The sequence below is a fragment of the Bubalus kerabau genome, chromosome 19 (genome assembly GCF_029407905.1).
Source record: "Bubalus kerabau isolate K-KA32 ecotype Philippines breed swamp buffalo chromosome 19, PCC_UOA_SB_1v2, whole genome shotgun sequence".
NCBI lineage: Eukaryota > Metazoa > Chordata > Mammalia > Artiodactyla > Bovidae > Bubalus > Bubalus kerabau.
Window position 1 is genome coordinate 32,607,146 of NC_073642.1, and position 15,817 is coordinate 32,622,962.

A 15,817-nucleotide genomic window follows, 5' to 3' on the forward strand; every position below is an offset into this window, starting at 1 on the left:
TCTACTTTACAGTTAAATGGTAGCACACTAGAGTTTCTACTAGTTAACACAATATCGGTTACATAACAAGTCCCCAAATGGCTTTTTAAATAAGACATATTTAAATAAGACATAAAGACCAGCACATAATAGATGCTCAACTGGTATTATATTCTTTTCTCCATTTCCTTTGGATGACAATTTTCTCCTCTATTACATTTTAGAATTTTGAAAGACAAGATCAGCATTTCAGTGATCTTCCTTTTCCTGTATTTAAGATGGTATGTTTAAAATGCTAGGCACTGAACAAAGATTTTTAAGGAAAAGAAGGAAGTAGGCTGGCTTGTTGATTAAGCAGAATTAACTCTTTTGACCTCTTTTTCTTTTGGTCATTCCAGAATCAATTAGTGAACTTTCCAATAAAGACAGCTGTAGGCTAGATACCAACAACTTTTTAAGGGAGACAGAAATTTATGTATTAATATTATATGATGCATATGCACTGGAAAACAGATTGGAAATAGACAAGCAGCAATGTGGAGCCTGGTGGAAAGACTCTTACATAACAAACGCTATAAAGAAAGATCCACACAGTCAAGAAGGAAAGCAAAGAGAAGTGATCAGGTGGGAACCCACACCTGAAGGAGGGGACACAGAAGTAGGGGAATTACTTGGGTTTGGAGATCCTCTTTGGAAAGAGAAGGGTTTGAACCATATATTGGGCACCCCAGGCCTAAAGTCTGAGACCAGAAAGACAAATCTTCGCTGGTGTGCAGACCAGAGGGATTGGCAAGGGAACTGTGAGAAACTTGAATTCCACTCATTAAGGGCAGGCATACACTTGCTTCCTTGCCCCCAAAACAAGGCAGAGGAAGCACACTGAGACTGCTGTGACTCTAGCTGCTTTCCACGACCACCCCAGTGCACGTCCTGGCCCATCTTGTCCACCACACAGCTCCCCAGTAGGGCGAAGGTCGACACTGTCAAGGGGAAGGGCACAGGTGAAGGGATGGTGCCGACTCAGACCCAGCTCTGCATCTGAATAAGGCAAGGGCAGGAGAAGGCAATGGCACCCCACTCCAGTACTCTTGCCTGGAAAATCCCATGGACGGAGGAGCCTGGTAGGCTACAGTCCATGGGGTTGTGAAGAGTGGGACACGACTGAGCGACTTCACTTTCACTTTTCACTTTCATACATTGGAAAAGGAAATGGCAACCCACTCCAGTGTTCTTGCCTGGAGAATCCCAGGGACGGGGGAGCCTGGTGGGCTGCCATCTATGGGGTCGCACAGAGTCGGACACGACTGAAGCGACTTAGCAGCAGCTATTACTGGCACTCCCAGAGGCAGCAGATGCAGAGTAGTGTGGACTCTGATGTGCCAAGACAGTCCCGGCACATGCCCCAACACACAATGAGTGGGCTGCTCCTGCCCCTCTTGCTCCAGTGTAGCTCCCTTCTGAGGAACAATGCCAATGCTGTGAGAGGAGAGAACATACACTAAGAGGGAATGGAAGCAGTCTGGACCCACCCTTAAGGCTTCTGCTCCAGCACCTTGGTGTGTTCTCTACTGAGCACCAAAGTCCTAGCTCATACCTGGTTCTGACTCTTGCTCTTCCTTCTACATCCCCACCTCCCACCACAGTGACAGCTGCCAGCAAATCTGGGGTAAGATGTGACTCGTGCTCACTTCAGATCCAGCTCTCCCACCAAAGCCAATAGGCTCACACAGACTGCATAAGGACACACCCACAAAAGGATACCCCTTTAAGATCACCATAGTTAACAGTTTCACCTAATTTTACATAGACAGAGAAAGCTGATCAAAATGAGAAGACAGAAGAATTTATTTCAAGTGAAAGAAAAAGAAAAAAACAAAAAAATATAAACAATTTATCAGGAAAAGAGATTAAAACAGGAATAAGAATGCTAACCAAATTAGGGGAAAGAACAGATGAACACAGAGAGGGTTTTAACAAGGAACTAGAAAACAAAAAAGAACCAGTTAGATCTGAAGAATGCAATAAATGAAATTAAAAAAAAAAAACTAGAAGGAAGTTAAGAGCAGACTAGGTAATACAGAAGATTTCACAAGTTATCTGGAAGATAGAAAAATGGAAATCACCCAACCACAACAGTAAGAAAAAAATTTTTTAATCAGAACAGTTTAAGCAACATCTAAGAAAACATCAAGCATACTGAGATTTGCATTATAGGGGTCCCAGAGGGAGAAGAGAGAAGGAAAACATTCAAAAGTGTATTTGATAAAATTATGGCTTACAACTTTCCAAACCCGAAGATGGAAACAGATAATCAGATACAGGAAACACAGAGGGCCCCAAACAAGATGAACCCAAACAGACCCATACCAAAACATATCACAATTAAAGTGGCAAAACTTAAAGAGAGAATTCTAAAGGCAACAAGAGAAGAACAGAGTCATATACAAGGGAACACCCATAAGGCTTCTGTAGAAAGCCTGCAGGCCAGACAGGAGTGGCATGAAATATTCTAAATGCTGAAAGGGAAAAACTAGGATACTCTCTACCCAGCAAAATTATGAGTCAGAACTGAAAGAGAGATAAAGAACTTCTCAGACAAGTAAAAGAGTCCATGAACTCTAAACCAATCCTAAAAGACATGGTATAAAGTCTTCCCTAAGTGGAAAAGAAAAGACTACAACAAGAAGTAAGAATTTCTATTAAAGGAAAATTCCACTATTACAGTAAGTAACAATTTAGCCCTTACTATTAAGGGCTGTGGTATGGTAAATATACAGCAAAGGCTGAGGATCAACCATTTAAATAAGTCAGCATAAAAATGAAAAAATAAAAACTGTAAGATCAACTATAACTACAATGAACAGTTAAGAGATACATGTGAAGATGTAAAATATAATGTAAAGAATACAAAATATAGTGGGGGTGAGAAAAATGCAGATCTTTTAGAATATGTTTTGATTTAAATGACTACCAGTTTAAAACAAGTAGATATACATCAACACATTCTTTTCAAGTGCACAAGGAATGTTCCCCAGAATAGATTATATGCTAGGCTACAAAACAAGTCTAAACAAATTGAAGAAAGTTTATATCAAGCAATTTTCTAACCACAATGGTATGAAAAAAGAATCAATTACAGGAAGAAAAATGAGAAAAACACAGACACATGGGGACCAAGCAGTACACTAATAAAAACATCAAGCGATTAATGAACTAGTCAAAAAGGATATCAAAAATTACATTCAGACAAATGAAAATAAAAACACAACTCTCCAAAACCTATGTGATGCAGCAAAAGCAAATCTAAGAGGGAAGTTTATAGCAATATAAGCCTATGTCAGGAAACAAACAAAACAAAAAATCGCAAATAATCCAATCTAGCATCTAAAGTAATTAGGGGAAAAAAAAGAACAAAAACCTCAAAGTGAGCAGAAGGAAGGAAATAATAAAGACCAGAGAGGAAATAAATAAAATAGAAACCAAAAAATAGAAAAGATCAAATTCATCAGGACCCGGTTTTCTGAAATGACAAAATTTAAAGCCTTTAGCCAGGCTCATCAAGAAAAAAACAAAGTGGATCCAAATAAACAAAATGAGAAATTAAGAGAAGAAACTACATCTAATATCATGGAGATACAAAAAAAAGTCGTAAGAGAATACTACAAAATCATATGAGAATATGGCAACAAACTGGCAACAAACAGAAGAAATGGATAAATTTCTAGAAACATACAAACTTCTAAGACAGAATCAAGAAGAAATAGACAACCTGAACAGACCAATCACTAGCAGTGAGATTGAATTAGTAATCAAAAAAAACTGACAGCAAACAAAAGTTCAGGAACTGATGGCTTCATAGTGGAATTCTACCAAACACATGAAGAACAATACTTAACCTTCTTAAACTATTTCAAAAAGTTAAAGAGGAATAAATACTCCCAAATTCATCCTACAATGCCACCATCATGCTGATACCAAAAAGAAACACAGATACTCCAAAAAAAGAAAATTACAGGGCAACATCTCTGATGAATACAGATGTAAAAATCCTCAACATAATATTAGCAAACTGATTTCAATAATATATAGAAAGATCACACACATGATCAAGCAGGGGTTTTTCCAGGGATACAAGGATGACCCAATATCTGTAAATCAATCAATGTAATACACAACATTAACAAAAGGAAGAATAAAAATCACATAATCATAGACGCAGAAAAAATATCTGATAAAATTCAACATCCATTCATGACAAAAACTTTTATCAAAGTTGGTACAGAAGGAACACATTTGAATATAATAATGGCTATTTATGACAAATCCACAGCTAACATCATAGTCAATGATGAAAAGCTGAAAGTTTTTCCTCTGGGATCAGGAACAAGACAAAGATTTCCACCTTTACAACTTCTCTTTAACATAGTATTGCAAATCCTACACATAGTAACTGGACAATAAAAAGAAACAGGACACCCAAATTGGAAGGAAATAAGTAAAACTGTCCCTATTTGCAAATGACATGATGCTCTATACAAAAAATACTAAGGTCCCAACCAAAAAACTATTACAACTGATAAGTAGGTTTAGTAAAGTTACAGGATACAAGGCTAACACACAGAAATATGTTGCTTTTCTACACACTAATAGTGAATTATCAGAAAGCAAAAAAAAAAAAAACAAAAAAACAAACAAACAAAAAAAAACATTAAAAATCACATCAAAAAACAAATATATATATATATATATAGGAATAAACTTAACCCAGGAGGTAAAAGACCTACACTCTGAAAGACACTGATAAAGGAAACTGAAAATGATACAAAGAAATGGAAAGATGACCCATGTTTATGGACTGGAAGAATTCATATTGTTAATATTACCCAAAGTAATCTACAGATTTATGCAATCCCTGTCAAAATACTTGTGACATGTTCGCACAGAACTAGACCAATAATCCTAAAAATCATTTAGAATCACAAAAGAAACTGAATAGCCAAAGCAATCTTTAGAAAAAAGAACAAATCTGGACTCACACTCCCTGACTTCAGACTACACTACAAAACTACAATAACCAAAGCAATATACTAAGGGCACAGAAACAGACACATGTGTCAGTGGGATGGAACAGGGAGCCCAGAAAAAACCCATGCACTTATGGTCAGTTAATTTACAACAGAAGAGGAAGGGATATACAACAGGAATAAAGATAGTGTCTTTAATAACTGGTGATGGGAAAACTGGACAGCTACATGTAAAAGAAAAAACTGGGACATTTTCTCACTCCAAATATAAAAATAAATCCAAATGGATTAAAGACCTAAATGTAAGACCAGAAACCATAAAATTCCTAGAAGAAAATGCAAGCAGAACACTCTTTGATATAAATTGAGGCAACATATTTTTGGATCTGTCTCCTAAGACAAAGGAAACAAATGTAAAAATAAGCAAATGTGACATAATTAAACTTACTTGGGTGAACTATAATTTGTAGATTAATAAATACATTAAGGGACATGTTTAGCACAAATTTAAATACCACAAAGAATTTCTGAGGAGCCATCCATTTGGATAAAAAATCAATAGAGTGAGCAAGCACAGAAGTGATACCAAGAGCCCATGTCAGGTTAAATGTCACCATTGTGTCGGGTTAAAAATGTTATATTAGGGCTTCCCTGGTGGCTCAGTCATAGAGAAGCCACCTGCCAATGCAGGAGACATGGGTTTGCTCCCCGATCCGAGAGGACCCCACATGCCTCGGAGCAACTAAGCTTGTGTGCCATAACTGTTGCGCCTGTGTCCTAGAGCCCGGGAACCACACCTACTGAGCCCACATGCACCACAACAACTGAAACCCATGCTCCACTACAAGACAAGCCACCACAATGAGAAGTACGCACACCACAACGAGAGAGTAGCCCCAGCTCATCACAACTGGAGAAAAGCCTGCACAGCAATGAAGACCCAGCACAGCCAAAAAAATAAAATAAATTTTAAAAAGTTTTAAAGGCTATGTTATCGTTTCTCTCAAAAAGACACATAAATGGCTGGTGAGAGCATGAGATGATGTTAAACAGTATTAGTCATTAGTGAAACACAAATCACAACCTAACAACTACAGTGAGATACCTCTTCACAAATACCAGGATGGCTATAATCAAAAATCAAAAATCCAAAAGTCAAACAAAACCAGCGTCATAGATGATGTGAAAAATTGGAACCCGCCATACACTGCTGATTGTGAATGCAATATGGTGCAGCTGGTTCTGTAAACAGTCTGGCAGTTCCTAGAGTGGTTAGATACAGAGTTACGGTAAAAACCATCCATTCCATTCTTAGATATATATCCAAGAGAAATGAAAACAGGCCCACAAAAAAGCTTATACATAAATGTTCATAGAAGTGTTGTCTATAGTATTCAGAAGCTGAAACAATCCAAATGTCTATCAACTGATGAATGGATTAAAAAAACGTGGTACCCACACAACAGAATTATTATTCATTCATAAAAGAAATGAAGCTCTTGGAAAAGTCAAACTACCAAGACAGGAAAAACATCAATGACTGCCAGGGATTGAGGGGGAAGGAGGAATAGGCAGAGAAAAGAGAATCTTTAGGCCTGTGAAAGCACTCTGTATAATACTATAATGATGGATACATGTCATTATGTGTATGTGTGTGCATGCTCACTCAGTCGTGTCCAGCTCTTTGCGTCTATATGAACTGTAGCCTGCCACACTTCTCCGTCCACAGGATTTTCCTGGCAAGGATACTGGAGTGGGTTGCCATTTCCTCCTCTAGGAGATCTTCTTGACCCAGGGATCAAACTCACATCTCCTGCACTAGCAGGCAGATTCTTTACTATTGAGCAACCTGAGAAGTCCTCACATGCCATTATACATTTGTCCTAACCCATAAAATGTACACCAATAGTAGAGAGTAATGTAAACTATGGACTTTAGGTCACAATAATTTGCCAGTGTAGGTTCATCAATCGTAACAAATGTACCACTCTGGTAAGGGATGTTGATAATGGAGAGGCTATACATGAGAATTAACTCCCACTCCAGTATTCTTGCCTGGAGAATCCCATGGACAGAGAAGCCTGGTAGGCTACAGTCCACGGGGTCACCAAGTGTCGGACACGGCTGAGCGACTTCACTATCACTATCACTATACACGAGTAGAGACAGGGAGTACATGGGAAGTCTCTGTGTTTTCCTCCTAATTTTGCTGCAATTCTAAAACTGCTCTAAGAAAAGATTTATAGGCAACTGTCCTGTGATGTCAGTGGTGCGGCGTGTTTGCCACTTTATTACATAGCTAAGCAGAACATGTGCTTAATCTTTGGATGCTGAAGGAGACGGATGGGCTTTGGAGTGAATGTGGCAGTTTAAAAAAAAAATACCTTCATTTTTTGGACCTGCATATTTAGGTGTTTTGGAACACGGTTGTTTCCTCCTTGAAGGAGGAAACAAGACTGCTATGGTCACATGACAATATTGAGAGGTGGAATCTTGTTTGTTACTGTCATTCCCATTCCTTTTCGTTTAGAATCAGAATAAAGTTGTATTTCAAACATCAAAAAAAAAAAAAAAAAAGGATGGGGAGGGTTCTTATAGTGCTGCAGGAAGATCCTGAACTCAACTCCTCCTATGTATACAACAAACCTAAAACTATACATGAATAATTTCCTTGGAAAGGGACATAAAAACTTGGTAAAAAGAACTTCACAACAAAGGGCAGAACATCAATACAGACATGAGGCAGAGGATGAGAGAGGCAAAGACAGTCTCACCAAGGAAAACCCCAATACCAGCCGTGTCAATTCACAATCAGGAGGCACCAGAAGGTACGGATCTTTTCTCTGAAAAGCGAGGGATCTGAGCTCCACATCAAGCACTCCAACCCCTAGATCCTGCACAGGAGATGAGCCCCCAAAACAACTGTCTTTAAATAACAATAGAAAATATGTCCAGGAAATCTACAGAACTTCTGGGAATGGACAACCACTCTTAAAAACACACAGGTAGATTTACTCAACCCAGGAATCAGCACAAAAACACCTGATTAAAAACTGCATAGACCATAAGTGATGAGGACCCACTTTCTAATCCTGAAGTATCTTCCAGAGACCATAAGCCAATCAGAACACTCCCCAGGGACTGAACCATCAGCAGGAGCCTTTTCTAAGATTTATTTTTTATTGAGGTAACCTTGGCTTATACCATTACATAATTTCACATACACAACACGATATTTCTACTTGTGTATACCCAACAGTGTGCTCACCAAAAATTTAGATTCCATCTGTCAACACAGTTAACCACCTTTATCCATTGTACCCTACTCCCCTCCTGTCCCTTCTCCTCTGGTAACCATTATTCTGTTCTCTGTATCCACATGTTTCTTCTGGTTTGGGTTGTTCACTTATTTTTTGTTTCTATATTTCACATAAGTGAAATCTTACAGTATTTGTCTTTCTCCCATGCGACTTACTTCACTGAGCATAGTACACTCAAGCTCTATCCATGTTTATGGCTGAATAGTATTTCATTATGTGTGTATACAAATACATATATATCACATCTTCTTTATCCATTCATCTATTGATGAGCACTTAGATTGTTTCCACATCTTGGTGATTATAAATAATGTGGCAATGAACATGGGGGCAGAGTTATCTTTTCAGATTAGTGTTTTCATATTCCTTAAATAAATACCAGAAAGTGGGCTAGCTGGATCATACGGTAGATCTATTCCTAATTTTTGAAGAATGTCCATAATGTCTTCTAAAGTGCCTGCACCAATTTACAGTCCCACCAACAGTGCATAAGGTTCCCCTTTTCTCCGTATCCTCACCAAAATTTGTTATTTCTTGGCTTTGCAATAATAGCCATTCTAACTGGCATGAAGCGATATCTTATTACAGCTTAGATTCGCATTTCCCTAATAATTAATGATGTTGAACACCTTTTCATGTGTCTGTTGTCATTTGCATGTCTTCATTGGAAAAATAACCATTCAGATCATCTGCCCACTTTTCAATGCATTGTTTCTTTTTGTTGCTGTTGAGCTGTATTAGTTCTTTATACATTTTGGATATTGACCCCTTATCAGATACATCATTTGCAAATACCTTCTTCCACTCAGTAGGTTGTCTTTGTTTTGTTGATGGTTTCCTTTACCACACATAAGTTTTTAAATTTAATGTAGTCTCATTTGTTTACTTTTGCTTTTGTTTCCCCTTGCCTTAAGAAACTAATTTAGAAAGATATTGCTAAGACTGATGTCAAGGAACATACTACCCACAGTTTCTTCTAGGAGTTTTATGGTTTCAGGTCTTACATTTAAATCATTAATTCATTTTGAGTTGATTTTTGTGTACAGTATGAGATAGCAGTCTAGTTTCTTTTTTTTGCATCTTGCTGTCAAGTTTTCCTAGGACTATCTGTTGAAGAAGCCGTCCTTCCTCCATTTTATGAGCTTTGTTCCTTTGTCATAAATCAGTAGTCCATATATGAGTGGGTTTATTTCTCAAATCTCTTCTACTGCTAAGTGTATCTATTTTTCTGTCAACGTCATGCTGTATTGCTTACTATGGCTTTTCAAAATAGTTTGCCATCAGGGAGTGTGATACCTCCAGTTTTGTTCTTTTCTCTCAGGATGCTTTGGCTATTCAGTATCTATTCAGTATCACATGGAGTATATGTGCCTCCATATAAATTTTAATATTATATAAAGTTCATAATTTTTGGCTTTATTTCTCCTGGAATGTTGACAGGATTGCACTGAATCTGTAGACTGCATTAGGCAATATGGCCTTTTTAATAATATTAACTCTTCCAATTCATAAGCATGGAATATCTATTTATTTGTGTCTTCTTAAATTTCTTTCAACAATGTATTATATTTTTGAGTTTAAAGGTCTTTCAAATCCTTACTTTCATTCCTATTTTATTATTTTATTGCAATTTAAATAGGATTCTTTTCCTAATTTCTCTTTCTGCTAGCACATTATTAGCATATAGTAATACAACAGATTTCTGTATTTTTATTTTGTATCCTGCAACTATACTGTAATTATTATTTCTTTTCTTTCTTTGGCTTATCAGGATGTGGAATCTTAGTTCCTCAACCAGGGATCAACTTGTGCCCCTGCAGTGGAAGTGTGGAGTCCTAACAAGTGGTCTGCCAGGGAATTCCCCTGTATTTATTTCTAATAGTTTTTTGGTGACATCCTTAGGGTTTTCTATTTATAAAATCATGTTATCCACAAATAGTGATGAATTTACATCTTCTTTCCAATTTGGATGCCTTCTACTCCCTTTTCCTGCCTGAGTGCTCTGGCCAGGATTTCCAATACTATGTGGAATAAGAATGGCAAGAGTTGGCATCTTTGTCTTGCCCTGATTTTAGAGAGATCGCTTTAAGCTTTTCACCATTAAGTATGATATTAACTGAAGGTCTGTTTCATATATGGCCTTTATTATGTTGACGTATATTCCTCTTAAACGCACTGTGTTGAGAGTGTTTATCATAAATGAGTGTTAAATGGTGTCACATGCTTTTTTCTGCATTTATTGAAATAATCATATGATTTTCAGCCTTCATTTTGTTAAAGTGGCATATCACATTTACTGATTTGTAGATGCAAATTTTTTTTAAAAAAAACCACTGAAATGTACACTTTAACAGTTGAATTTTCTATGCAAAATATCTCAACAAAGCTTTTTAAAAAAAGGACTTAGAATTTCCAAAATTTCAGTTACTACTTTCATACTTGTCCTAACTACCATCTGTACTATTATCTACATAACATTTCTCTATCGAAAGAACTACATTTTGACTTAAATTTTAAAAGGAACCATAACACCACCAGAAATGAAAAATCTGCTAATATAAAAAAATGAATATGGCAAAATACTGAGAGTGCTACTCAAATTAAATTTGAGAACTCCAGGCTACAGGAAAACAATGGCCAAGCAGAAAATAGAGTACACACACACACACACACAAAAAGTTAGTAAGCAGGGAATGAACACTAGGACTAACTGGGCCCAAGGTTTCTGAACAGGTTGCTGCCTGTGATGAACTGAAGTCTCACTTGTCCTACCCTGCCCTGCAGTCCCAGAATGTACAGACACCTGAGAGTCCTAGAGATAAAAATGTGAAGACTGGCTCAAGTGCCAGGAAAGGCATCTGTCCTCTCTGAGTTCAGGCGCACAGGTTCTGAAAAGGCGAGAATCAAATGGCAAGCCCAAAATAGGAGGAAGCCTGCTATCAGCACGACTCTAAAAAATACAGGCCCAAGTAACCAAAGTAACGACAGTACTTCTATCTATGAACTGTTTCGTGTTTGTCAGTAAATCCTAGAAAAATCAGGGTTTCAATCAGTTACTCTCCAACATTCATAAAATTTATCACTCATGTTTTTGCCTCTTCTAAAATAAAAGAAAATCTTGAGTATTTACTTTCTGAGACTGGAACTTAAACAATGCTGATGTCAGCACACTCAAAACTATTGGTAATTTTTCACATTTGCCAACTGGAAAATAAGTGTATAACAGTAAAGTAAGTATTCTGAAAAGCAATACAGACATTTTATAATTCCAAGTTATTTAATGAGGTTTTCAATTCTGATCACTCCTATATTTATTGCCATGAATACATTAACTAAGAGGTATTTCAAGCTGGTTTTAGAAAAGGCAGAGGAACCAGAGATCTAATTGCCAACATCCACTGGATCACCGAAAAAGCAAGAGAGTTCCAGAAAAACATCTATTTCTGCTTTATTGACTATGCCAAAGCCTTTGACTGTGTGGATCACAATAAACTGTGGAAAATTATGAAAGAGATGGGAATACCAGACCACCTGACCAGCCTCTTGAGAAATTTGTATGCAGGTCAGGAAGCAACCGTTAGAACTGGACATGGAACAAGAGACTGGCTCCAAATAGGAAAAGGAGTACATCAAGGCTGTATACTGTCACCCTGTTTATTTAACTTATATGCAGAGTACATCATGAGAAATGCTGGGCTGGATGAAGCATAAGCTGGAATCAAGACTGCTGGGAGAAATACCAATAACCTCAGATATGTAAATGACACCACCCTTATGGCAGGAAGTGAAGAACTAAAGAGCCTCTTGATGAACGTGAAAGAGGAGAGTGAAAAAGTTGGCTTAAAGCTCAACATTCAGAAAACTAAGATCATGGTATCCAGTCCCATCACTTCATGGCAAATAGATGGGAAAACAGTGGAAACAGTGGCTGACTTTATTTTGGGGGGGCTCCAAAATCACTGCAGATGGTGACTGCATTCATGAAATTAAAAGACGCTTACTCCTTGGAAGGAAAGTTATGACCAACCTAGACAGCATATTCAAAAGCAGAGACATTACTTTGCCAATAAAGGTCCATCTAGTAAAGGCTATGATTTTTCCAATAGTCATGTATGGATGTGAGAGTTGGACTATAAAGAAAGCTGAGTGCCAGAGAACTGATGCTTTTGAACTGTGGTGTTGGAGAAGACTCTTGAGAGTCCCTGGGACTGCAAGGAGATCCAACCAGTCCATCCTAAAGGAGATCCGTCCTGGGTGTTCACTGGAAGGACTGATGTTGAAGCTGAAACTCCAATACTTTGGCCACCTGATTTGAAGAGCTGACTCATTTGAAAAGACCCTGATTCTGGGAAAGACTGAAGGCACAAGGAGAAGGGGACAACAGAGGATGAGATGGTTGGATGGCATCACTAACTCAATGGATATGAGTTTGGGTAGACTCCGGGAGTTGGTGATAGACAGGGAGGCCTGGCATGCTGCAGTTCATGGGTTGCAAAGAGTTAGACATGACTGAGCGACTGAACTGAACTGAACTGAAGAGGTATTTATTTTCTTCCATAAACCCATGCTTCTTTGAAAATATCAAAATTACCTCTCCTTTCCAACAATATATTAAAAACGAGCTTGACACATAGAGAAATCTTTACAAATGAAATATGATGTCTGAGATTTGCTTCCAAAAGAATAGGAAGCAACAGCTTTTGTGGGGCAAGGCTGTCCATGCATAGGTAATTGCTGAAATAGATTGGTACATAGAAATAAATTTTTCTATTCTCTCCACTTCGCATATGTTTTCAAAATATATAATAAACTTACTTTAGGAAGTTATCACTAAAATGTAGAAATTATTTTAGTAAAGTTTCATGAAACCTTTAGTGTTTCATGTCACAGAGCAAAAAAATACTTCCTTCTAATATTTTTTAAGGATGTCTCCACCAATGGACTGTAGATCTTTCTCTTTATATTCCGTAAGACCTACTGCCAAAGCCAGACAGATGTTTGTGAAAAAGGTTACCATCCCGGCATAAAACTGGAAACAGATTTTTATTAGTGACTTGTTTCTTATACAAGCCATTGGCCATTTTCATTTCTACAATTTCAGAAATGCTGATTTCACAAAGGATATTAGACTGCACCATTACAGAAAATCCTATTTATCTTCCTATTAAATACTACTACCACTTTCTAAGTGTTTAAAGAATGTTCCTATATGATTTCCCAAAGAATTTTTGCTTCTTCTTTAAACTAGGTTGGGTTGTGATTGGGTGTGAAGGTGAAAGAGGACAATGTCAATCCCCTTCATATAGTGGTTAAAAGAAGGAATTAGTGAAGTCAGTATCAAATCAACATGTAGAGATTCTTAAATATCTGTGAAGCTGGAAGAACAATTTTTAAGTCTATGCTTAAAACACTAGATCCTTTGGAGCTCAAGTAACCAATTTTTTCATAACTGTATCTATATAGCCACATTGACTATGCTTCCATATAGATCCACCAGGTAAACTGACCTAAACCATCAGGGTTCAGAGAATGAAAAAAAAAAAAATGCAGCTCAAGGGAGTGGGGAGAAAGAAAGAAAAGGAAAAAGCATATGCTGAGTGTTTAATATGGGCCAGAAGCAGTTCTATGGAGAAGGCAATGGCACCCCACTCCAGTACTCTTGCCTGGAAAACCCCATGGACAGAGGAGCCTGGTGGGCTGCAGTCCATGGGGTGGCTAAGAGTCGGACACGACTGAGCAACTTCACTTTCACTTTTCACTTTCATGCATTGGAGAAGGAAATGGCAACCCACTCCAGTGTTCTTGCCTGGAGAATCCCAGGGACGGGGGAGCCTGGTGGGCTGCCGTCTATGGGGTCACACAGAGTCAGACACGACTGAAGTGACTTAGCATCTTAGCAGAAGCAGTTCTAAAGCTTTAGACACCTCATTTACTTGCTATCAACAAACTTGTGAGATAGACAATAATATCCATATTTTACAGGTGAGGAAACCAAGGCTCAGAAAAATTTGTCTGTCAAAGGACAAGTAGGAGAGCTGGGATTCAAACTCAGATCAGTTTGCCTTCAAAGCCATTAAGCCACACTTCCACTGACACCTTTTGAAATCATAATAAAAAATTGACTCTGTAATTAATATTAATTCCTTAGTGGATATTATTCAAATCACTTCAATATGCAGCATAAATCAATCTGCCACGAACATATTTTGAGGAAAAGTCGTATTTAACAACAACGACAAAAAAAAAAGACAAGGACCAGAGCATCAATATAAACCAGAGTGGGACATTGGTCAGAATACCAACCTTAGGTTTAAAAAGCTTAATTCCAGATGAACCATTTACCAGCGGCTGACCTGGGGCAAGGAATGACCTCAGTTTCCCCACTGGTAAAATGTACAACGCTTATCCCGTTCTTCCACCTCGGATCGTTGACACTGATGGGAACGAAATTGCTAACGCTGGTGAAATCAAATGTGCTTATATATAAGGAATGACTCTATTCAATAAGATATTATACTGAAGAGCTATTTTCATGTTAGAATAACTTGGCACAAATAGAATGAGGAATACAGTTCACCAACAACAGGAAGAAGCTGCTCTCAAGCGGGCGGGCCCCATCTCAGCGGGAGCCACTTGACAGCAGCAGGTGCTGCTTGGAGGACCAGTTTTCTGTCTGCTTTCAAACAATCCGGTCCCTCACTGGCAGGGGAGGGAAGGCGCGAAGGAGGGAAGGCGCGAATGAAGGGCTGGGCAAGGAGCACCAAAAGAGGCAGAAGGTTAGGTTCTACTACCCCCAGGTGCCAGGCCCTGGTTAAACTCTTTGCCCCTCCAGGCCTCAATTCACGCATCTGTAAGACGCAGAGACCTTTCCCGCCCTGCTTCCCAGGCAGAGCTAATACCCCAGTCAACGTGCAGGAAAAGCGTGGTAAACCCTGCTGAGAATGACACGGTGACGATCACCTGTCAAATGAAAGGCTGGGAGGACGGCTCCTCCGTTAGCCCCTAGTAGTTTGGACATTCCGAAAGCGTCGACCCGCGGCCGCCCTGGGCCGCCCCTCGGATGGAGTAACGCAGCCCCCCGCCCACCTCTCGGCCCGCGGGGTGCGCGGAGTCCCCTGTCGCCCACACCCCTAGATGAGTCCGCAGGGCAGGCCCAGAGCCTGCCCACCCCCGTCACCAGGCCTCATCGAAGGACCCCACGGCCCTCCCGATCTGCCGCGGCTCCCCTCCCCCAGCAGTGTTCCCTGTCCCTCTCCGTTCGCACTCCCAGGTGAGGGGAGGGGGTGAAAGGGCGTACCCCGCCGCCATTTTGTCCCCTTGGCCCCCTCTACGCCTTCCGCCGACCCGCACCCCAGTCCAGGATCTCCCGGCTCTGCGTAACGCGCGCCCCTCGCGGACACTCACCCCTGGCCGCCCTGCGCAGTTCGGGGCGGCTCCGAGCGTCCCGCCGGGAAAGGGGCGGGGCGGGGCGATTACGGAGGGGCGGGGCGGCTG

At 39.4% G+C, this 15,817-nt stretch overlaps 1 protein-coding gene across 8 annotated transcripts in view; it reads right to left on the reverse strand.

Moving 5' to 3' along the window:
• Positions 1 to 15,810, reverse strand: part of SCAPER (S-phase cyclin A associated protein in the ER) — a 413,812-nt gene extending 398,002 nt beyond the window's left edge. For 6 of the 8 annotated variants that reach the window (XM_055556199.1, XM_055556197.1, XM_055556200.1 and 3 more), the window contains exon 1: positions 15,728 to 15,810. The gene's annotated coding sequence lies outside the window, so the exon portion shown is untranslated. Of the gene's footprint in view, positions 1 to 14,626; positions 14,749 to 15,620; positions 15,674 to 15,727 lie in introns of those variants that run through there. The other 2 variants (XM_055556196.1, XM_055556195.1) reach the window with 2 other exon arrangements.
• Between the last annotated feature and the right edge of the window lie 7 nt (positions 15,811 to 15,817).